This window comes from Ascaphus truei, chromosome 2 (assembly GCF_040206685.1).
Source record: "Ascaphus truei isolate aAscTru1 chromosome 2, aAscTru1.hap1, whole genome shotgun sequence".
Classification (NCBI taxonomy): domain Eukaryota; kingdom Metazoa; phylum Chordata; class Amphibia; order Anura; family Ascaphidae; genus Ascaphus; species Ascaphus truei.
Window position 1 is genome coordinate 178,304,489 of NC_134484.1, and position 23,594 is coordinate 178,328,082.

At 39.6% G+C, this 23,594-nt stretch overlaps 1 protein-coding gene and 1 long non-coding RNA gene across 4 annotated transcripts in view; one reads left to right on the top strand and one right to left on the bottom strand.

Moving 5' to 3' along the window:
- CDKAL1 (CDKAL1 threonylcarbamoyladenosine tRNA methylthiotransferase) overlaps positions 1-23,594 on the bottom strand; it is an 869,422-nt gene that overhangs the window by 426,736 nt on the left and 419,092 nt on the right. The gene's annotated exons all lie outside the window — the stretch shown is intronic.
- LOC142486990 (uncharacterized) lies at positions 1,022-18,721 on the top strand. 2 transcript variants are annotated; one of them, XR_012799104.1, is made up of 3 exons: positions 1,022-1,172; positions 3,612-3,682; positions 18,622-18,721. It is a non-coding gene; the product is annotated as an uncharacterized LOC142486990 (long non-coding RNA). The 2 variants fall into 2 exon arrangements; XR_012799105.1 differs by lacking the exon at positions 18,622-18,721 and adding an exon at positions 8,401-9,321.

Sequence of the window (23,594 nt, forward strand, 5' to 3'; positions counted from 1 at the left end):
CAACACATTCATGTTTCGCTTATATTAGGTGAGCGGTGTATTTCACTTTTTGTAATACATATCTTTTGGTTATTGTCAAGGAAGCCGAACCTCCGCGGAATGCGGACATGAATTTCACCTGAATCCCTCTCCTACATTAGAGAGCAGGGCTGACTCCCCCAGCTGCTATGTGAATGCATTTGTCCCCTAAATATTTAATGTGCAGGCGGCCTTGTTTAAAGACAATTAATAATCACACAAAATTTTACTTGGATAATGGATCACACTGTACAACCTACAGTACAGTGAAACCGGTACTGGGGAGGTCGAAATGTTGCAGGCAGCCCTGGGAGCAAAGGGCTTAACACTGTCAAAGTAAAGATTTCGTTTTCAACCTTTAATCTCCAGAGGAGGATGCCAAGGTCCACAGAAAGAGTATAGTAATGATGGATATTTTGCTTTTTTTTTTAAATTACATATATTTATCTGATCTATATATCTATATCTGATCTATTGATCCATCTGTCATGTTTTGCTCGCCTTAACTTGAAAAATCAAAGTTTTTAAAAGTTGTATTTTAATGGTTTTGCTGGGTTTCCACAGGTTACATTGAAAAACACTGAAGTAAACAATAGCTGGGACACCCTTAACTGAATGACTAAATCAACATCAATTCTCAAAGGTTTTCTTTTTTGTCCCATCACGTCTCCCTTTCCATTGTGATCATGGTTCTCCTATGAAATACTCTAGCAGCTTTATAAGAGATGTATCATGTTCTCAGCGCCATCACTGGATTTTTATTTGAATTATTATAAATTGCTATATAAGCCAGCTGCTTAAAGAAATAAACCAGATACATTATTTCCCCTGTTCCCATAGTCTTTCCACTCTAGTGAAAGTATAGTATCTTGCTGGAGTATTTGATTCTGTCAGTGATGTTCATACTTTAGCCTTCAGGTCTAAACGTGACCTTCTTAATTAACACAAGCAGCCCTGATTATGCTGTAAGCTCGTGGGTCTGCTCTCTTACTGGCAGGTCACCTGCAGTTATCTGAGAAAGCTTTCAATCAGGTGCCCGGCTCTCCTCACCGTCAGCAACGGGCTTTCAGCAGAGGAGTGCATGGGGAGGAAAGTAAAGCAAGAACCATGGGGGCATGAAGGAGAAAGAAGGGAATACGTATCAGTGACTGAAGGTATGTGTTATGTGTTGGGGGCATATGAGAATAGACGGGACATACAGAAGAGAAAGAGTGGGGCATGAGTCATTAAAGTGTAATGGGTGGTTGAGAAAGGGCAACCAAAGAGCAAATTACAGGACCAATACAGCAGATGCAGAGTTTTCATTGGGGGTTTGTTAAAGGATCACACCTACTGTAGCTGACACAAGAATGCTTAGGAAATGTAAAAGTTGCCACATTTTTAGCTGAGTTCATGCATCCGTCATTCCCTAGAAAAAGTCTTTTTCAGAGGGTTGGTAAAAAAAAAAAAATATTTTCCATCAATATTTCTCTGAAATTGAAAACTAGTGGAGGATTTGACAGTGAAGTACATGATTAAGAGGAAAAAGGAAAAGTAAAGGCAATTGAAGAAAAATATAGATATTTTTGAACCATGCAAGACGTGTACTGTACTTGAAGTGATTTTATTACAATCAAATCTGGAGCAGTGCAGGATATTGTACTAGTGAGGCAAGATTACAGTCCCTGTCCTTCAAACACGACTGTCACTTAGAACGTAACCCAAGGATTGCTTTATGAATAGTACAGTATGTGCTGCACAGTTCTATTAGAATACAAATAGTGCTACTTGATTACAGTATTAGTCACCTGTAATGCACTTGGGTAAGTGGAAGAGCTCAGCAAAGTGAACCAATGACCAATATAATGTAGAAGCTGCATGGTGATACAGCAATCTTACAGTATGCAATAGATAGCCCACTCCTAAGCCCTGCTCCAAATGATAACTTTTATATTAAGGCATACCCACAGACAACCCAAGCTAATCAGAGGGCCACAGGTGCAGCCCTCAAGAACCCACCGTGGCTGAATGTGATCGTTTAGCAGGGTCAAAATACTGTCTGAAATGTAAGCTAAGAAACATAAAAGATAGAATAAGTAACATTTCAATGCAAAAATCCTTCAGAATATGACATTTTCCCTTTTGCCCTAGAGATACAGTAATAATAGATGTATTTAACCACTGGGCAAAAACACACACTTTGTATATACAAAAGGAAGGTTAAAAATAAATAAAAATAATTAAGCAGCCACTGGATTGCATCAGTCCAAAAAAGGAACGAATGAATGTAGGTGGCATAAAACGGTTTGTTAAAGAGCGTACATAAATAGAAATGTGTCTCTGGTAGTGACCTGTAAGCCGAGCTCTACATTTCATTTTTAAGGCCTAACGACTCTTCTCCCAAACTGCATACTCTTTTGGTGCCTGAGGCAAAGCGAGGAAACGTGATTTGCCCAAGGAGTGTAGAAGATTTGAACCGGGTCAGCCTGCTCCAAAGGCAGTTCTCTTGCCATGGACCTACTTCAGCCCTAAAACATAACAAACCAGCCACACAATATGCTTTGATTAAATTTTCAGAAGGATACACAAGCTACGTAAAATACAAGATGACAGCAAGATTTTGGGTAAAGTGGTTAAGTACATCGCAAAATAGTTGCTTCATTGTGCAGATTTGTTTTATACTGTGCTGTATTATCAGGTAGAAATGAAAGATGGAAAGCTTATTTATTTATTTTTTTCATTCTATTTTAATATAAATTAATCCACACACACGAGGCTGTGAGAACTTTATTTTTATGCTAAAAATTCTTTGAAGAATTTGCATCCGAGCCACTTCATGTGGCTTGTTTTTAAACTAACCACGTCTGACGTGAACCTGCTGGCACCTTTTCAGAATTCGGCCTTAATTGCAGCTGCAGGCTTCTTGTCCCCTCTTCGAGGTGCAGATAAAGCGCCATCTTTTGTGCCTGGCCTTTTCAGAGCTGAATAGGCCTCCAATTGTTAAACTAAGGCAGCTTGCAACATTTCAGACAAAAAGAAAGGGAGGGGGAGCAGAGAAAATAAAATAAAGAGGGATAGAGAAAGCACCTAAAAAAAAAAACCCCCTCAGATTTCCTAAAGGCACGCTGCGGTCTTTATGCTTTGCGTTTCTTTAGATCCTTGTCGCGCTATCCTGACTGATCCTTACTGACCCTTGCATTTGTCACCTTCTGCAGTGCTGTCATGGTAACCCCTCTCACTTAGGAGGTATTCAAAAGGCTGGAGTTAGCCTGGCTTGGATTTGGACGTCCCTAATTCTACTTGGGGTCAACAATATCAGCTGAGCAAAAGAACAGGCAGAGCAGATGGCACAGCTTTGCCTCTGCGTGCACAAGTAGATAATTTAATCCTTGAAGCACCCGAGGGGCTCACAACACATTTCAGACCAATACATACAAGTGCAATGCGAAAAAACTGAAAATGTATAGTATATATTACCATTCTCCGGAGATCGAGATACTGTATACACCACATGTATTACGCAGTTTTTATTACAAAAATGTACACAACAGTAAGACAAAAGGTGCTGCAGATTTCGTTTCATAAAATCGAGAGGTGACAATCTTCTTTCTAAGATAAAGAAAACTTTGCCCGAAAACAATGGAAGGCGCGGAGGCAAAGGAATACAGGAGATGTTCCACTGCAGGTAATCTTTTGATCCCAAGCTTTTTTTAAATGCTCCTGCTGTGCTCATACAAATGATGGACGATGTCTATTTTTAAAATATGCGAATCCTTGCCATAGAATTTGAAAACTGTTATGATATATGATGTAATGAGGACAACAGACGTACTGTTATGGGTAAACAAACGCTTTAGGAGAAACTACTGGGGGGAGGGGGTTAATTTTTCCTCAGAATCAAAAGGGGTCGTGTTTTAAATCATTGCTGTGATAATAGGCACAGTTATTTCATAGTGGCTTTTTCAGTGTCGCAATTGGAATATATTTCACCACAAATTCTAGAGTTGGGGGGATTATAAAAAGTTAGTGCTACCATCTTGTTTTTCTTTTACATTTATTTTATTGATTGCCAAAGTATATCAAGTTAGGGGGAATACAGTAACGTCACTATGATGCCTCTATATAACTTTTTGTGTGTGCTGAATCCATGCCATTTGCAAAATAGGAAAATCGCTACAGCATCACCCCCTCCCCCCCCCCCCCCACCTAGCACTGTGTACTTTATTTCTGGTCTCTGTTAGCCGTGAATGAGGGCCTCATTTGGGAACAGATTAAAGACGCACCATATCAGTAGTAGTATCCGAACAAGAGATTAGGGATGAAAGTGGATGTCGACGGCAACACAAGCCAAAAATAATATGTTTGTTATTCCAGCAGTCTCACCCCTCACCGCACAGGAGGGGACAAGCTCACACTTGACTACTTTCAGAAACCTTATTCCAGACTCGAGACGCTTTCTTTTTCTTTGGCAGAGCAGGGAAAGCCACCCTTCCATGGCACAGAAAGAGCCCACAGCCGAAGCAAACACAAAAGTGTCTTCTTTTTGTTGTTGCACTTCAACAAAAGAGAGAGGACGATCACCAGGTGTGATTTACAGAGCACGTACTAAAATTACAAGAAAATATGGCATACTATATTATCGTAGCAGTGACAACTATTGTGCCATTGGTGGCAGGGATAATGGGCATGGTTTATGCACACACAACACAAGTTCCCAATTAGCATGCTAAGCTGGAAGCAGAACATCTCTGAACTTGAGTTTTGTAAATACTTTACGGTTACATGCATAAATGTGAGGTGTATATTTCTGGGACCAATGCAAAGTGATTTGGCTTGGATTATTCACTTAAAATAGCCTTGCGAGTTACAGTAGAAGAGGAAAGTTTAAATTAATTCCACCACTGCTGCAGTTTTACAATCATTGAAGCCCACTTTGAAAACAATTAGGTTAGGAAAGGAGTCAATTTAGATCCATACTGTGCACCTCTGATGTCCAACACAGAATGCAGTACCGTCCATTTTTGCTTTGGGATTTTAGAAGCAGCAAAAAATAAATAACGCAAGTGCCATGTAATATGAAAATTAAATGTATTGCATTGAAACATTTTATGTTGAATCTCAAACTTCTAGATCTTGTCATAATTAGGCAATCCCAACAGAAATAAATTCATATTTGTAGTAACACCACTAAATCTGCAATCTTATTTCAAATGAAGGAGATTTTGTCAGTGTGGGTGGTCTAACACCTTTTTTTAAACCCTTTACTGATGGGGGAACTGCAATGAAATACAAATCACAGTGTATAATATTCTGAGGATGCTGAAACAAAGAGGATCAACGCATCTGATTTTCTCATCTTCTCCATTGAGGTTTTGTTCCAAATCCGGGTCTGGTTTGAGGTTCTGTGATGGTAAATATGTAGGGGGTATTTATTCTTCTCCCAAATACACCAGCATACCCAGGCATGCCTCAGAATATCACAAAGTTTCCATAGGATTTAATGGTAAAGTTGCTGCAGAATACTGAAGTATGCCAGAGTATACCTCAAAAAAAGGCACATCTGTACCACAAGGAATCCGGTCACTCGTTCTCTTACCGTGCACCTCACATCTGGGACAACCTACCAGACTCTCAATGCCACCCCCAGGCCAAGTTCTTTCAAGCCTTCAGCTCTCTCACATTTTCATCTAGCCTAACTGTTATACATACGCCTATAATAATTTTATCTGTTTATAATGTATAACCCTGTTGATTTAATGTAACCATGTATTGTCATCATAACTCTGTGCCCAGGACAAACTTGAAAATGAGAAGTAATGCAATGTATTATTTCCTGATAAAACATTTTTATAATGATATATATATATTTTTTTTTTAAAGACATCCACTGCACTTCTAAAAAAAAAATGGCGCTCATGTTAACGCAAACAGGACCGACCAAACGACAGCGGTTTATTGGTGCTGTTACTGTACCTTATAACAGTGTTTTATGGAATAGGCTTGTATGAAGTCTAAAAGTAATCCTACAGTACATACTCGCCAATTAAACGGAAAACCTGCCAAATAAAACTCCTGCTTTAAAACCTGTCTCGCTAACATGCAAGTCTGCATTATTTCTATGTTCGTTTTAGATAAAAGCCCAGTCTAACCTCCTGAGCTACTGTAAATTTAAATTCATTAAGCTGTTTGGAACAAAACCAAAGCTCTTTGCAAGACCCCATGGTGAGGAAGAGTTAGCATTTTTATTTACACTATGACGATCAGAGAAAGGTTTTTAACATCTGAGAAGCTGGGTGAGCAAAATGAAAACAAGGTCTTTGTGCAAACCATAAAAGTGTGACTGAGAAAGTCCGATAGTAGCATTTCAGATTTACAAAATTAAGATGCTGCAAAAGTTCCAACTAGCATCTTAACCTCCCAATGCAAGTACACACAATGTTTTGTATGTGTAACGTGCTATTATTTGTATGGCAACATGAAAGATGTCCTGTTGATGGAAGTAGCAGAATAGATAACAATATTTTAATTGTTTACAGTATTAAAATTAGTAAGCTATGCAACATAAAAAAAAGCCAGTGTATCCGATTCAAAAGTATGTGTAATGTAAATATAGAAAATGCTTATAGTGCATATATATATATATATATATATATATATATATATATATATATATATATATATATATATATATATATATATATATATATATATATATATATATATAAATAAAACAAGCAGCGTTAACAAATCCAACACAGGAGATCTCCAAGACTATTATATATTTTTTTTTTTTACCAGGTATCCCTTGCCCCACACGACAAGCATTTTTAGATTTACAGTATGTATACTGTGCTCTTGATTTAGAGACCCTGTTCTTTTTTTGTTATATCGTACGGCTGCTAGCAAAAGTTACGGAGGAGTTTCAGGAGGTGCTAATCTTTTGTGTTTATATGGCAAATAAGTTTTTCTCTTTGAACAAAGTGATTTTTGTGTTGTGAATCACTTATTTATTTTGGATTTAAATTAGCAAATTAATTTGGAGTAAGGCTGCGTCCCTGCTAACGCTGAGCGTGCTGTGCGCTCGGCGCTTGCTGCTTTTACTTATTGCAGTCTTTATGTGGAAGTCCCCGCTCACGCAGTGCGGGCACGCACGCTCACCCAAGCTTGGCGCTTGAGCAGACCAAAAAAAACTGACTTTGAAGCGCACTCAACTTGCCCACAATACCCCCCCGTCCGTGCTTGCAAAACATGCAGGACACCCGGCGCTCATGCTTAGAGAGTTAGTGACATCATCGCTCAAGCATGAGCGCGGTCAGTGCTAGCGGGGCCGCAGCCTAAGAGGAGCTGCTGCATCTCCATGTACATAAAACTGAACAGTACGGTATTATTGTGATTTTTGTTGACAATAATGTCACTGTATATGAAAACATTACTGTGGTTTTATTTTACATAGGGAGCACCTCCTACAGGCACAGTAAAATACCATGTTTTGGAATAAAAGTTAGTTACTACAATATGCTGGAGTTCAATTTAAAGTACAGTTTTATTGTTACCATGTGTATTTATTTTAAAGTTGTGCATGTTTCCAATTGTGTATATCATCTTCAGCGCTGGATGATATACACAATGATCTCCCAGCTAATGCGGTTGCAAGCCCCTCTCCTCCATGTTGCTCCAAAGAGTGTGCATGTGTATGCATGTACACACTTTTTATATTAAAACACATCTCCACATTGGATAGTGTACACTAAATAATGATCGTTAATAAAAATGATGATTATGCAAGGTTTATAGAATTGTACTGCAAATAAAAATATCACTTGTGAGCACATTCATAGGTCTCAAGACAGGTCTTCCACCCTGCTTTTAATCATCATCTCTCAGCATACAGTGATTCCCCTGCAGCCAGGGACTCTGGGAAATGACATGCAAAAGAGCACAGTGTCACCTTTTACTTCAAATCTATTTTAAGTGTATTAATCCATTTAGAATTGTACTAGAAGGTTCATCTAAACTATGACTGCAGAGGGAATTGCTCTGCATGGACATTCAAGACCCGAGGGGTTATTCATGTAATTGCAGTATTGCACATAGGGACAATTGAAGTCAATAGCATGTGATTGTGCCCTGGTCGGCACTATCACAGTTTATTATGTACATTTTATTTGCAAAAAAAGTGTAAGCACTCCGGCATTTAACACCTTGTCTAACATTATTAATTGCATCAGTATTGCTATGTAATTGAAGGCAACACAGTGATAATTTAAGAGAAGCCAAAACCTGTATAAAGTCTTTGAAACACAATGAGGTGCCTTTAATTATATGGCTTTACATTAACTTATTGATTGTATGCTGCTCCACTTGTTTGGGGGGGTTGTTATTCACACATTTGTGGCCACGCAGGTCCTCAGCTATACCATGGTTGTAGATGGAAATGAAAAACTGGCTTCCAACGTGGTCCAAAGTGGAATCTGGGTGTGACAGCGGTGTATGTTATCCTCAAATTATTCTGCTGGCCGACTACAAATACACGGATTGAGTTCTGACATGGAGAAGACCTTCACTGGAGAAAGGGAGAGTGGCGAAGAGAGGCCTAGCTCCAGTCTTTCTCTGTATGTATGTATGTGTAGCACGAAACATGTTGGTAGGGTAATGCCTTGCCCTTTTTTCCTTCCATGACTATTAAATCTTTTTATGGATAACGCACTTTCCTCCTAGTTCTCGTTTTTTGGATGATTCCGGTTGTGCTCTGCAATTTCTCTCCTCTACTGCTTTCCAATAATAGAGCAAAGCTGAAGAAACACTACCACTAATCGACAACAACAAAGGGACAACAGGAAGACTGCCATCACACAGCTCTAAGAAATATGTCATACCTCATACTAAAGCCTTCAGATTACAAAATAGCACAGATAATGGGACCATTAACAAAGAAAAATAGCAGCTTTACCCAATTAGCCCTCTTAAAAATCGTCAAATCGTCATTGTGTGCTTCCTTTCCCCTGTACTAATGGTGTAAAGTGATGCCGTTTATGTAGGTGATGTGCATATTTCCTTTTTATCTCAAGTGTATTACAGTCACCTCATCTACTGCCTACACCGCTCCTACATACGTTTCTATATGAACCCTCACTTCACAGATGGGACGGCTGCACTTATGAACATTTTTTTTTATAAAACAATGTTACAAACTATAGACCAACTTAAGAAAACTATTTCACATCTCTGGAAAAACCTTACTGTGCAGTCAAGTGAATATGCAAAGCAGATGAAAACAATAACTAAATTAATATATAGTTAAAAAAAAAAAAACAACAACTTGAAAGTAGGTGTTTTTCAGTATAGAATTAAAAAAGCCACAGTTTCTTCAAAATCAAAAGGCTTGTCTTTTGCTTTTTATTTGTACCAACTGTTCTAAAAAAAATAAAAAAATAAAAATTTAAATAAAAGGAGAGATGACTCCTGTATTTAACCACTGACCACTAGAAAGTCCACAGTTGTTGCATGAGTAGAATGGTTTGCATGACAGGATATACAGAGTCTTTATGTCCTTACTGTATTCTAAGAAAGTCAGCCCTCTGAGGAACTAATTCCGTGTAAGTCACAAACACCGTCAGGCAGTGATTGAGCGTATATATGATTAAATCAATGTATTGCATCTTTAAAATGAATTATTAAAAATTGAGCACGTACTGTTGGTACATCCTCCCACATTCACTTTAATCCTCCATGCAGCTCATTCACACATACAATCACCGGATCCAGCAAGCTTAGACATACATCCAAAGAGCGCACGCAAAGAAGGTGCATACAAGTATAAGAATTACTTTATATAAACAATTTGTAATAAAAACACCTACAATTAAATAAAAAACGGGTACAGCAGTCCTGCCACCTTCATGGCAGTCCATCAACAAAACATGTGTTCCTAGGACTCCAGCTACAATCCCCGGGGGCCTGGCTTCCTTTTTGATTGTTTTTTAAATGTAGCATTTCCACCCAAGTTACAATTTATTACTACAGCATATGAACCGAGGGGTCCCGAGGAGTTTACTGGTGACGTTACCAGTTTTTCCCGATCGGATTTAAATGGCCGCTCACTAGGAAGCTGCAAACTATGATATTGTGGCTTCCTACTAACCATGGGGACCTGCGAGATTTGAAGCCCATTTTGTCTCCCTTGGAGAAAGCATGAACACCAGAAAGTATCTAGGAAAGCAGGGGTTCCCCTGAGCTCAAAAGAACACTGTTCAGCTCTGGACTCCCTGGATCAAATGCTGTAATAAATAAAGACGTAGAGGCAGTGTTGCTGCTTTAATATGTGAAGACTGTATATATAAAGAACAGCTGCGATGATCCACTCAGGATAATGACAACTTTGCAGGCCCCTCTGCCCTATTTATGTCTTAACTTGTATGCTAGCAAAGGAAAGCTTGGGGGGACATTTGACATGAATAAATGAAGGTCATTTTATTATACAGTCTAAAATGCTAGTTTGTGTCCACTTCTTTCCTTTACCCAATGTCTTCTGAATCATCATCAAGTCAAACCGCTAGATTAAATATTTTTGTGTGTCAATTATGCCCCATTGCCAGTAGCTTCCTCATGCTCGAGAATCCAGAACTTGAGTGAGCAAGGCACATGAAGATACAGAACAAATTCTTCATTATAAAACAGGCGACAACCGGAGAATATTTCTGCCGTGTGTGGCATCAACTTCAGTGCGGTTTACTTTTTTAGACATGGAAACGTAAAAAGCACCAGTTCATCTTGCTAGCTGTCAACTCTTCAAAAACAGAAAGCATCTGCCACACTTTCTACAAAGAGAGCTCAGGGATATCTATACATCAAAAAAAAAAGGGTTTAAATGGGACTTCTTTTGCAAGCAAACATAAGCCCGGGACAGTAGTTGTTCATTCTGCTGATCACAAAGAGCAGTGGGATCCAGTCCCTGATGGCGCTTGGTTTTAAGTTGCACTCTTGTGCAGCACTTTGAAAGAAAGACTTATTATCTTACCACTTCTAGTCAGAAGTCTAAGCAGGAGCCTTAATGCCTCTTTTCCAATAGCAGCTAATGTGAGTTTCCTTTGTCAGCTCTTCGTCACAAGCAGCTATTGAAAAGGAAGGTGCACAAAAGGCTGCATACTTGGGACCATTCCAGAACCACCGACGGGGTAATGCTATTCTCCTACCAACAGCTGTTTATACTTACCTGATGTGCGACAGGTGCTGGACAAAAGGCTCAAACAGCCCTGCACCTGCTGCCTGCTAACCCTACACAGGTACACTAGCAGAAATGACCTTTGTTTGCCTGTCACCACAGCAGATGTTCAGTGGAGGGCTGAGAGCAGACACACCCACTTCTTTAGCTTGCCGTCCGTGCCTCGCTTAGTCGACCTGATTAGTCAGCAAACTGATTCGAGTGAGGCGAGCAGGCCACCGATACGCTGCTTTGTCAAAGAGCGCTCTGCATGTCCCATCTCAAATGTTTAAGCTGCTCTGGCAGCTTGGCGCTCCTGGCTAGGCTGCTGTGCTGGAAAAACATACTGATGAAAGTCAGGCATCTTCCTGCATTCAGTGGTTTTAGAGGTTACAGTATTTCTGCAGTGAGAACACACAGTGTGCTCTGTATTATATTCTACAGCGTTATTATTCACATTCTTACTACTATTCTGCCCAGGGTGTCCAAGCTCTGCTCTAATGTAACTCATGTTAAAAGCTCATTCACCTCTTGACATAAAAAAAAAAGGAAGAAGAGAAAAAAAAAAAAAAAAGAACTACTTTGTACACAAACGTTCATTCATTTTTTTAAATAGACCTCAAAACTATACCTAATGCTATCCTGACACCGACTTCTCTCTCTTCATACATTACTATTTGGAGTTACTATGGCGCAACAATTGTGCCCTACAGAAACTGGCTATTAAGACGCTGTCCGGTGCTTTAATTGAAATGTGCCATTTACAGTAAGTACAATATAAATCGTTAGAGAAGTACGTTTGTCTGAACAGTCACTTTTTACCAAAGGCACGTTAAAACGAGAAGCAGTAAGCAAATACAGAGCACAGCCCAAAATAATTATCCAGGGCAACTCAGAAAAAGTTGACAAATGTATTGTAAGCTCACAGGGGGATCCGATGAAACGCACCTACGCTCTGCACGAAACGCGTTGTACACCATGAAAATTAAGGGAATCATTTCATTTTGCCTTTCCACCAATGGTGAATGGTAAGATGATCTTCATTAACACAAAACATCACCCAATTAATAAAAATGTAACAAAAAATGAAAACTATTTATTAAACTTTTTGCGATGTTTACAATTATCAAAACGTTTGTTAATGTTGTGGAACATAACTGCTGCAGAACCAGCACAATTGTTTACAAGTACCGCAACTCTTAAAACCAGTCAACAGCTACGTGAAAACACTGGACTAACAATGAGTGTGGTTGATAAACCATGTTAAGCCAAAGAATAGGCCATGATGAGGAATCTGCACTAGCTCTGCCCTTCTATTCCTATGTCATGAGCTCTGCCACTGAACGGATACCTTGGCGAGTCCCACTGAAGGGATTTGGAAGATCAACAACCATTGTACCCGCTTCTTCACATGTTTGTACCCGATATTTGTAGCGACTCTGCAGCACTACACACCGCTATTCACTAGTCTGAGACAGATTAACAACACTACAGATTGGAGACAGGAACAAGCTTTGAAGATTTGCCCAGCAAGGTGCTCTGTACAAGTGAGGGTTCTGTGAACGTCTGTAAACCTTTCAAGCCTGGTACAAAAGTGGCATTAAGAATAGTTACAGGACAATAGTGAAAAGGTTCACCATGAACAAAATGTGCCCAGTGCCCATGTTGCACCAAGTCAAATAAGAGATGCATTTGATTTCTAACATTTTCTTTCCAAAGCAATCTTTCTCTGGACCTACCCACATGTAATAGTTAATGATTCCTTAATATTCATCAACTGTCAGGAATGTTTTAATATTATTCAATTAAGAGATCCTTGGACCTTTGGAACAGTATTGGTATTAGAGACACTGTTAGCAAGTCAACAATTGTATGTCGTACCAACAAATTAAAGTGACAGATGAAGGTACATCATGTGTGGCTGGTCATCAGGTGTATACCGAATGCTGCTCATTTTGGCGACTCTTCCCCTGGAAAACCCTAGCAAAATGGTACATCATATCTGCAGCAGAAGGGTCAATTTTACATTGCTACATACGTTTTATATGAAGCAGCAAAGTAAAAAAAGATGTGCAAGAATACACAGTACACAACTTTCCTGTGACATGGCCTGTCCATTCTCTTATGTAAGAATAGTAACTGTTATCCAACAAGAAAATATCATTGGATTTACCTGCGCAGCTGTACAATACAATCTCACTTCTCTGTTCCACATATTCAAACTTGGGATCCTAGTTAAAACAAGCCATTTGTAACTAGGATTAACAACTGAAGTCAAATGGGAAGAGTGGAAAGCAGTGAAATTGGTTTTAACGGTTATACATCCAATTCCAGAGAGATCTCCAATTCCCCACAGCATTGCAACAGGGATTAGGTCTGCTGTATTTCAGCCGATGCACAGCATTAGCGCTCATCAAAAGTTCTCCGATTGTACAATATACTGAGAAATAACACTGCCGTCACAAAGCTACTGCACGCCAGTGATGAAAACCAACCATCCCTCAAAGGATCAAGCCAAGTCATTTAAAAGCAGTTCTCCATAAGACAACATTGTCTGGAGGCAACTGAAGGCATCTCATTTCATCGCTGCTGTTTTAAAACCTGTAATTGCCCTATAGAAAGCGCACCAGTAACACCTTCTCCCAATGCCACGATTAAAAAATGTTCAAAGACGCCTAGGACAAGTTTTATAGGTATACAGCACCAGGAGTTGTGTTACCAAGTATAACCAGATAAAGCCAACTCAACTCCTCATTTTTTTGACAGATACAAATAATTTAAAATCAAACTGATGGTACATTGGGTGTAACAGGTGGCATATGCATGCTTCCTCTGCCAAACTCTGTGCAGGTACATTTTATTACCATCATACAGAGTAAGTGACAAGGTCACAGCAGTCCCCTTTTTTATTACCAGTCAGATCTAAAGCAGGGTGCTTGTGTCCTGACTTAATGCCCAAAGTCCTTTTAAAGCGGTCATATCTGGTAAATGATCTACACATTGTATTTTTCCCATTTGTGGTCTCTTTGAGGAGATGACAATGTGAAGTTCTGGCTGGATGATGTGGGAGTTTTCCTACTTACACCAAAAATGCAGGATTTTTGCACAGAAATTGTGAATGTTCTCACATTCGAGTTATACTATATTCGAATTTATTCTTTGCATATACGTTGGAGAGATTGCACTTCAGCACATCTAAAGGAAACAGCTCTTATTATACCAAGGTGAAAGGCACTGCAAACCTGCAAGGAGATTGGCCTTTCATAATATTTTTTCTTATCGTTACTGTGCGCCTTTGCATGTCATTTCCCAGAATCCCTGGCTGCAGTGGAAGCACTGTATGCCAAAAGATAATGGGGAGCAGCAGGGTTGCAGACTGTGTGACATGCTAATGTGCTCACAAGTGATATTTTTCTCTCTTTATAAGACTGACATGGTTGGTACACAGCGCTGTATATACAATTTTCAGGCACAATGAGACCCTGCCCCATGGAGCTTAGGGCACATTGAGATCAAGTGACTTGTTCAAGGTCACAAGGAACAGACACTGGGATTCGAACAAGATTTGGGGGTTCAATCCCCCATTTACCTTAACATGTGATTGTAGGGAAACAAATGTATTACACTATGATGTGCCAGAGCAAACCTGAACATAATCACACGAGGACGAGTTAGACACAGCCCAGAACATTGCTGCTGTACCACATATAATCTTTCTGTTGAATAAACAGCATCAAGAGTACAGTATGCAAGACATTTTTATTTTTTTCCCCTCTTGCTCTATATATTTTCCATTGTGATTCGATAGTAGAACTAAAAAATAGAAGTAGTATTCTACTTACAAGAAGTCTTGCAAAAGGTAATCATTTATTTCAGAACAGAGAGACAACAGCGACGTTTCAGGTCCAACCCGGACATTTCATCAGGTGCAAATAACAGAACCACACACACTTAAAGACAAAAAAGCGGTTAAAATGGAAGTGATATCACAATTAATAAAAAATGAGTACTATAAAACATATCCAAAATAGAAATAATACATATAATATACAGTGCCGTCACTAAATACATATTATAAAGTGCATATAAAGCTAAGCTTAAAGCTGCAGTTCAGTCTTTTTTCTTTTTAATTTATTTTTTTACTTCAATAGTTTCATGTGGGCAATCTCTAATTACCTAAAGAACTGTATCGCTGCAGGTCAATTCGTTCTCCATGTATTGATAGGCGAAATTTGGTGACATAATTAGTGAAGGATCTGTTTTTCTTCTGCTTCTGTGTCTCAGTGGAAGCTCATGAATATTCATGCGCACTCCTGCACTGACGTGCTAGAGGGAGGGCAGGACTGACAAAGGGGTGTGCCAGGGCTTGTGACAGGACATGAAGGGGCAGTGCCTTAGCAAATGGCTGTTAAAATAGAATACAAGAAAATTGGTCTTTCAAAGTTGTTGTTTTTTTAAAACAAAAAATGCTAAAAGTATTTTTTCTTACTACAGAACTGATTTATTAAAAAAAACACACATGCAGGATATTGACTGAACTGCAGCTTTAATACCAGCGTCTCATAGTGCAATGATTCCACTTTAGAAGACACACTTGAACCCTGATGTAGTAGTCCTGTAAACCATCCCTCTTTGCTCATTTTAATGAGGGAGGTGTCATGATAAAGATCACGAGACAAAGTATTTTATCAATCTGGTGCTTCAAGGGTTAAAGAGGTACCGTTTGTCTTAAAAATACAAGATAGTGTGTTTACGACAGGTGAAAGCCCTTCCTGTGTCTGTGTTGAGCTATAAATTGGCGGGCTATCACTGATGGCCCACTACAAGCAAAACATGTGTCATTTAGAAGGCTATAGACGATAACCAGATCCTGGGCTGTCAGCCTCAGAAAATGGACATTCTTGAAAGATCACTTGTGTATCCCAGAGAGAGGTGACAAACAGGTCAAATGATGGGCCTGACAGCAATTCATAAGAGTAACAAATGGATATGTGTCACCATTGCGATCAGACAATCAAATCCTACCACACACTGCATGGGCAAGAGGTGCAAAAGACAGATAACTGTTTCTCCAGTGAAAATAGACGTTAGGCTGTCAAATACTGTATTAGGTGCAGGTGAAGCACACAGACATAACGGTGAAGTTAGTGTCTAGCCAAGTATTAAAGAAATTAAGTTATGAGGCCTTTTATATATTCAGTCATGACTTTTTAAACGTCAAAAGACTTGGGGGGTATCTGTCATCTCGAGCTAATTTACGACGGGTGGGTTTTGTGTGTGTTTCAATGCAAAAGGTCTGGCCATAAATGTTGGCATGTTTGAACAGAAAATCAGAATTCAGAGGTGTGTTTGGGATCAGACACGTGAATTTTCATCTTTCTGCGCCAGTGAGCTCTCTGGAAGAACTAATGACATGTGGTAACGGATAGGGAATTCTGTTTGTTTTATCCTTTTATTTTAAGAAAAACGGTTCTGCATTTATTGTAACCGCATGTTTTGTTATTTTTCTGTAACCCAAGCGTTGTATTTTTATATATATTAAAATAAACCCTTAATAAGTAATGCTATAGGCTCCGAATTAACTGTTGCACACGTTGTAGAGAGTATTTACATTTTTTGACACATTTTGTGTTAGATCTCTATAGATCAGGTCCTTCTAGGGCAAGCAAAACATAACTTCTCCTGGGAGCTACTGAAACGCAACAGATATGGGATTCTTTCAAATAGTATAGCATACGAGCTCGGAGCTGTAAGAATTCAAGGAGGCTCGTAGTTGAATTCCCACAACTGAGTTTTAATGGTTCACAAAGCAGGTTTTATACATAAGGCAGGGACAAAAATACAGTTGTCATCTGTTACAAATATGGGTACACATCTAAATTTACATGTAACCTTCACATAATGCCTTTTCTGTAGAGCTTAAAACATTTAACTGCTGAGCAAGAGGAATATACAATGGTGACTTATAAGGCAGCCCTATCCTCTGTAGCCTTGTTTTAACAACATATGAAAGGCACGAAACAGTTGGTCTAAAAGCTATTTACACTAGCCTCCCGTGAAAATAGCAAGGCCAGCGTATTCTGTTTAACCTTATCAATTCCAGAGCTGACAGAAGACAGTTTTAACCTTACATTTTGCTAAAACAGATGTGTGTGTTAAGGGCATAGTTTTTCTTTAATAAACGGGGACCCGAGACCCTGGCAAACAAACACATACATTTATACACATTTACATATTTACATATTTTGTACAGTTTTTAGGTGGTGTAAATGGATAGATATGATTACAATTGAGTAAGGGGTTAATATTAACTTCTGAAAGTACCTTGCGCAGGAGAAAGGCGAGTTGCCTAGAATGCCCACGTGTATTAACCCTGCTTGCATATCTAAGTCACGTGCTCACTTGTGCGCTGTTCATGACAGATGGTATATGGGGACGGATTGAGGGGAGATAATGTTAATTTGTGGGACCTTTGCAAAGGTGAAAAGTGGGCCAGCTAGAGAGCTATGTAGCAACCCTTGTCCCATATGCAGGTCACAGGTGTGCCATACATGACAGTGTTGGATACAGTTTTTTCCCCTCCTGAGATTTCCCCCTACTTTTCCTCGCGATTACGGTTCAATAGCGACAGTGGACATTACTATGAGCCTTTTCCTTATTATCAAACTGCAGTTTGAATACTCTCTATATTTTATACTTCAGTACAACCTGCATATCTTCTTTAACATTTCGTAGCGAGATATCGCTGCTTAAAAATACATGTTAGAAGAGGCCTGTATCTTCAAATATATGCATGGATTCACAGAAAATGTGTAAAGCCACTAGGAGACAAAGCTCACCTAGGTAAGTATGGAAAATTGTGCTGCATATATAAAAACAAATATCCATACTTACAATATAGTAAGTAACGGCATGTTCATAGCGGCCGGTAATGCTGGATGGTGGCATTTGTGGAGAGGTTCGCAGTAAGCTTCGGGCAATAGATGCTTTTAACCAGAAATAGCTGAGCTCCAAATGGTTAAATATGTATCAGTAAAGAGCATATAAGATAGGACAGGACGTTTCAACAACATGCTTTTCTATCTGCTGAAAGATGCACAGGATTTCAATGCAGTGTTTAACAAAAATGGTAAGTATAACAAGTATCGCTTATACAGGCCATGTGTAAATAAATCCCTGTGTGCAGCTGCTCTTTATACAGTAAGGGACCACAATAGTACTCGGCTTTGTGAATATTTTAGTAGGTAAATAGCAGTCCTCATGATCAGAATGAAGTCCTAAGTTAACCAGCAAAAAAGTTTTCTATACCGTTCTTTTTATAAAAAAAAATTAAAAGGCAAATCAAAAAATGTGGGAAGATAAAAAGGTTCCCCTTTTTCTATTGCTGAAATTCTTCTTTATTTCCTGTATTGCTTCCATGCTAGGAAAAGTGTGCATTGAAACTGAAGTGATGGGACCTTTTCACCCTCTCTGTGCCAAATGCATCAGCCCTTTCAGCACTTGAGGATTACAATGTCCATTGTTTTTAAGGTACAGTATGCAGTACGTCTGGGGCATATGTATTACATTATGTTTACAGCACATCCGACATCCAAACAGCTGCAAAAACAGCAGGACAAGTCACCTCGTTTGATTTATATAATTGCCTTAAATATAGATTACACCTATATAACATAGCATCTACACAGATAGTAGTATTTGTACCTGGACAATGGTAACATTGACGATTGGCTTTGAAACAAATTAAAGGCTTCTGGGTTGCTGCACTGCACACATCCGAACAAGGCGTATACTAGTAACACAATCTACTACATACATGTAACTGTTCATATAGACCTGTAATAAATAAGAAACATCTATCGCTGCTCTCTCCCTTATCAGATATAGTGACGTGCATGTTAATCGGAGGCTTGGGCACAGCAGGGTTTTTTGTGTTTTTTTTCTTCCAAGCTGCTACCTTTCCCCAGTGCCCTGTGTGCCAAAGAAATACTGGCACTTACTGTCATGTTAATCACAAACCAGTCCTGCAAGTTTCTTAAACACAACCAGAGCAACTCTTTATAAAAAAAAAACAAACAAAAAAAAACCCCTAAGCAGAAGCAGCTGTCGAAACGGAGCGGCTTGTTCCTTACTGGCCCATAGTGAAGAGACTAATGAACGATATTAACCCTTTTAGTCCGTGTCGATTTCATAGGGGTAAAAAAAAAAGGTGCCAGACACCTCAAGCACAGAAAAATTAAATTTATACCACAACTACAATAAATAATTCAGCTTCAAAAAAGAAACGTGGTAGAAAAAAGTATCTATCCACTCCCAGTCATTATTTCAGTCTCATTCCTAATCATTTCATAATCCCTATGTGGAGCTTCTTGGGGGATACCTCAAAGACAGCCCCCCCAAAAGAGCTCAGCTTTCACTCCTGGATAGGGCTGCAACACATTATTAATGGTGAATTCTTACAATCAATGTGTCAACTTGCCAGAAATACAGTAACAAAAACCAAGTAATAAAAGCAGCAGCTTATTTTTTTTCTTTCTTCCCAAACATTACTTTTACTATTTCCCGAGCTGATGTGTTCTCTGAAGTTTTTACAGGGTGATGGAAACATTTGAATATTTAACTCTGTTTGAAGCAGAGCCGGTGACATTGACTGCTTGCTTTGCAACTCTCCAGGGACATCATATCCGCAGAGATTTTAAGTCACACGACAGGGAGAGAAAAAGTCTAGACCAGGGAAGATTTCAGATCAATACTGTTTACAAGTCAAACGCGGTAGGTCTGAATGAAGGGGGGGGGGGGGGAAAGAGAGAGAAAGAAAACAAGGAACAGTTGGAAATACGGCCCATCGCATTTCAGGGTAGGTATTTCTGTGAAGAATGCATCCTCCAGTGTCCAAACTATAATAAACCAGCCAGTCTAAATATAAAGCTAGCTAAAAGCTAACTATTTTTAAATGTATGTATTTCATGTGTCCATCCTGAAGGCAAGTGTTTTACGAGTAGTTGGTTTAAATAGTTTTTTTTAAATAAACTGCTGGAAAGGGAATACATTTAAAATAAATCATTGCAGGGGTGTATTTTTACACTCGTCACATCTCGACTCCCTCTCGCTCGGGTGCTGCAGATAAAGCTATACTTGGTCTGCCAAGTTCAGAGATTCTGGGAACCAAGGCCATTTCCCCCCCATTCGCTATTACATCAGTCATCTTGTCAGAGCAATGTGGCCCGAAGAAGTTCATGCAAATTGTGTTACAAAACAAAAAGTCAAAAAGAAAGATGACCCTCCACTACTTCCCCTGGACATGCCCGTCAGGTGAAAGTGATGGATTTACGTCTAGAAATCTTTGACACATACAATTATCATCATCCAGAGGCAAAGGTGTGCTTTTAAGGCAATAGGGATGCATATGCCACACAGCACAACCAGCTCTTGCATTGGTTCACTGGAGAGGAGACATTTATAAACTATGTCCTGTCATTTCCTAAATACAGCGTTTTGTGCTTAACCATTATTCTATGAAGCTCTTCTGGGCAGGGACGCCTTTCCTCAAACTCTTACTGGTATAGATTATGTTGTTTTCTGCCCTGTATTGTCTTGTATAATTGTGTATCTCTAAGGTTCTGCATACACTGACTGGCACTATATAAATAATACAATGAATACAGACCCATGTGTGGGCATAAGGAAGAAGACTACGCAAAGCTTTTCCAGGAAGGTCACAGACAATCTGCTGGCCAAAAAGCTTACAATCAAATGTGTGCAGTACTGAACATAAAAAGTATCAGTTGCCTCACTGGCTGTCTGACCAAATATTTAGGAGGGAACGATGCAGGGTTATAATTTCACATGATTGTAACAATCCATTTTAGCCCAACATATTGGTTCATTCTGCTTCTGAGAAAACCTTACCTGCAACAGGAAGATACAACGAAACAAATACCCAAGATGACTTTTGACTGTTTTGAAACCCTTCTGTCCCCACAGAGAATCTATGTTGCTTCACAGTACATTAAGTTAGATCACATGCCAAAAGGTAAACTCGCCAAATACCGTGTGGGCCTTTCAGCCTTACGGCTCCTGCCTGCAAACAGGCACGGTCAGTGGATTTTCGATCCACAGTATTATGGACTAAAAAGAGCTGAAAATCTGTTCTCAGTGGAACTTAATGCAGTTTTAGGTTTGTGAAGCTTTACACAGATAGTTACGCGAGCGCATGCCCCTTTCACTACAGCATGACAGGAAAGGAGGCGGCAGACTGGTCTCATCAGCGAAGTAGTCACTGCCGATTCACCGGTCCTGGTCATGCTGCTAGGACCAGGTCTCTGCCAGGATCTGAACTGAGAATCTGAAACTAAAGGTTTGGCTCATTATTGTATTGTAGGTCTTTATTTATATAACGCCATTAATGTACATAGCGCTTCACAGCAGTAATACACGTGGTAATCAAATAAATAACAGATAATATAAATATCAGATCATGGGAATAAGTGCTTTAGACATAAAAGTAACATTAAGGAAGAGGAGTCCCTGCCCCGAGGAGCTTACAGTCTAATTGACTCATTATATAGTAATAGGGATAGCATCTGCATGCCATACCCGGGAATATTTTAAGTGTTCCCCACCAAATAGGCCCTATTACATCTGCTTTTGCTTGATTAAAAAGCGGGGTCAAAAAAATATTACTCGGACTCCTTCAAAATGATGACTGCTGAGCAGTCATCAATATCACTCGTCCCACCTTCCAACCAGCAGCAAAGGTACTCCTATCCTATCGCCTCCTGGGGGAAACGAGGTTTAAATATTTGGAAATATATGTAATTATATAATACAACACGTGTTGGCTTTATGTAGGGGAGGGATGAGAGTGGTACAAGGTTTGGCTTTCGTGCATGTAAAAAGCCACCTCTGCAATAGCATTTGAAGTAACATGACATCATGCAGAATGAGAAGCGAGACCAGGTTACAGATAGAAAAGGAAGGAGGAAAGCAGCAGTCACTGGGACCAGAGAAAGAACGCCTTAACACATGAGGTGCTGGGGCTCAGCAATGGCATTGCACTGCCAAGCACTGCTACCCACTCCAATACTGCACAAGGTTGAAGATAGCTTGCGTGGCTAGATCATGAGCAGAAGGACAGAAAGAAAAGGGCATTAAAACGTAGTTCCATTTTTTTGCAGCACACAGAATGAACAGTCTGCAGCTGCTAAGAGGCTTTAAACATAACATTTCCCAAAGTCTGTCCAGGAAACACTGCAAAGCCATCTAGCATGACTTATTGGCAGAGGATGAGAACACGGAGGGAAACGAATCTTTACAGCTCTGCTGCCCTCTAATGGCTTCAAAGTTCCCCCTCCCCCACTATTACAGTAACCGGACCAGGGCCCTGTAAAGTCCTACTAACGTCTCTGCTGCCAAAAGGTGCCTGCCCTGCAGGTCCTTACACAACAGGGACGTGGAGAAAGGCTCCACCTGCACTACGGACGCCATTCTCTGTACCAATGAAGCAGATCATTTTCTCAACAGCAAGATTATCTCAGATGCATTCTGAATTTCCTAGCTAAAGAAAAAACTAATCTGTAGCAGGTTATTTACCTTTGTTAAAAGAATGAAGTAGGAAAGCCAATATGTTCTTTAACCCATTAAGTGCTAGCCTATAAGTGGTGACGATTGCACCTGTCATGTGTTTCTGCTGGACACTTTTGTCCCATGGTCAGGCAGCTCGTACATCTATAGGAGCTGCCTGATTAAAGTGAATATTTTTTTTTTTTAAGTGAAAATATTGCCCAACAATATATGAGCGAGGTCACTAAACTCTAAAACATTGGCACCTGGACCAATGAAAGCCAAGAAAACAAGTGCATAACTAACAAAAAAAACCTCACAACAATCATTGGGAAACATGAACCTGCCCTTATCCAAAGCAGTGACTCACCCGGGACAGCTGTACATAAGCAAGCTACTGTATGTATTAAACAAAACACATCACCAACCCAACCTTTTCCTGGCTAATGTTGTACTTGCTCATTTCAAAAGCACTGCTCTCTCTTTAATTCCTTCAATTCTCTGCTTTATTAGCAGCAAACAAAAGTAAGGTAGGCGTGATACCTTTAATAGCTAAATCGTGGATATAGAGTGCAAGCTCCCAAGACCACAAAGGTCCTTTCTGCATGAATAAGGGACCCCTGTGACCCTGAAAGCAGGCCTACCTCTTTTTAACTGCCAGTTAACTATTACAGGGTACCACATCTTACCTTACTTTGGTTTGACTATTCTATGGGCAAACAGTACCAGCCTTCATTTATTACTGCAGCGACACCGACTACCAGTTACATACCAGTTCAGGTTTATAGTGAGCAGGCCTAAAATTAAACAAATGCAATTGTAAGTGCTGTTAGCT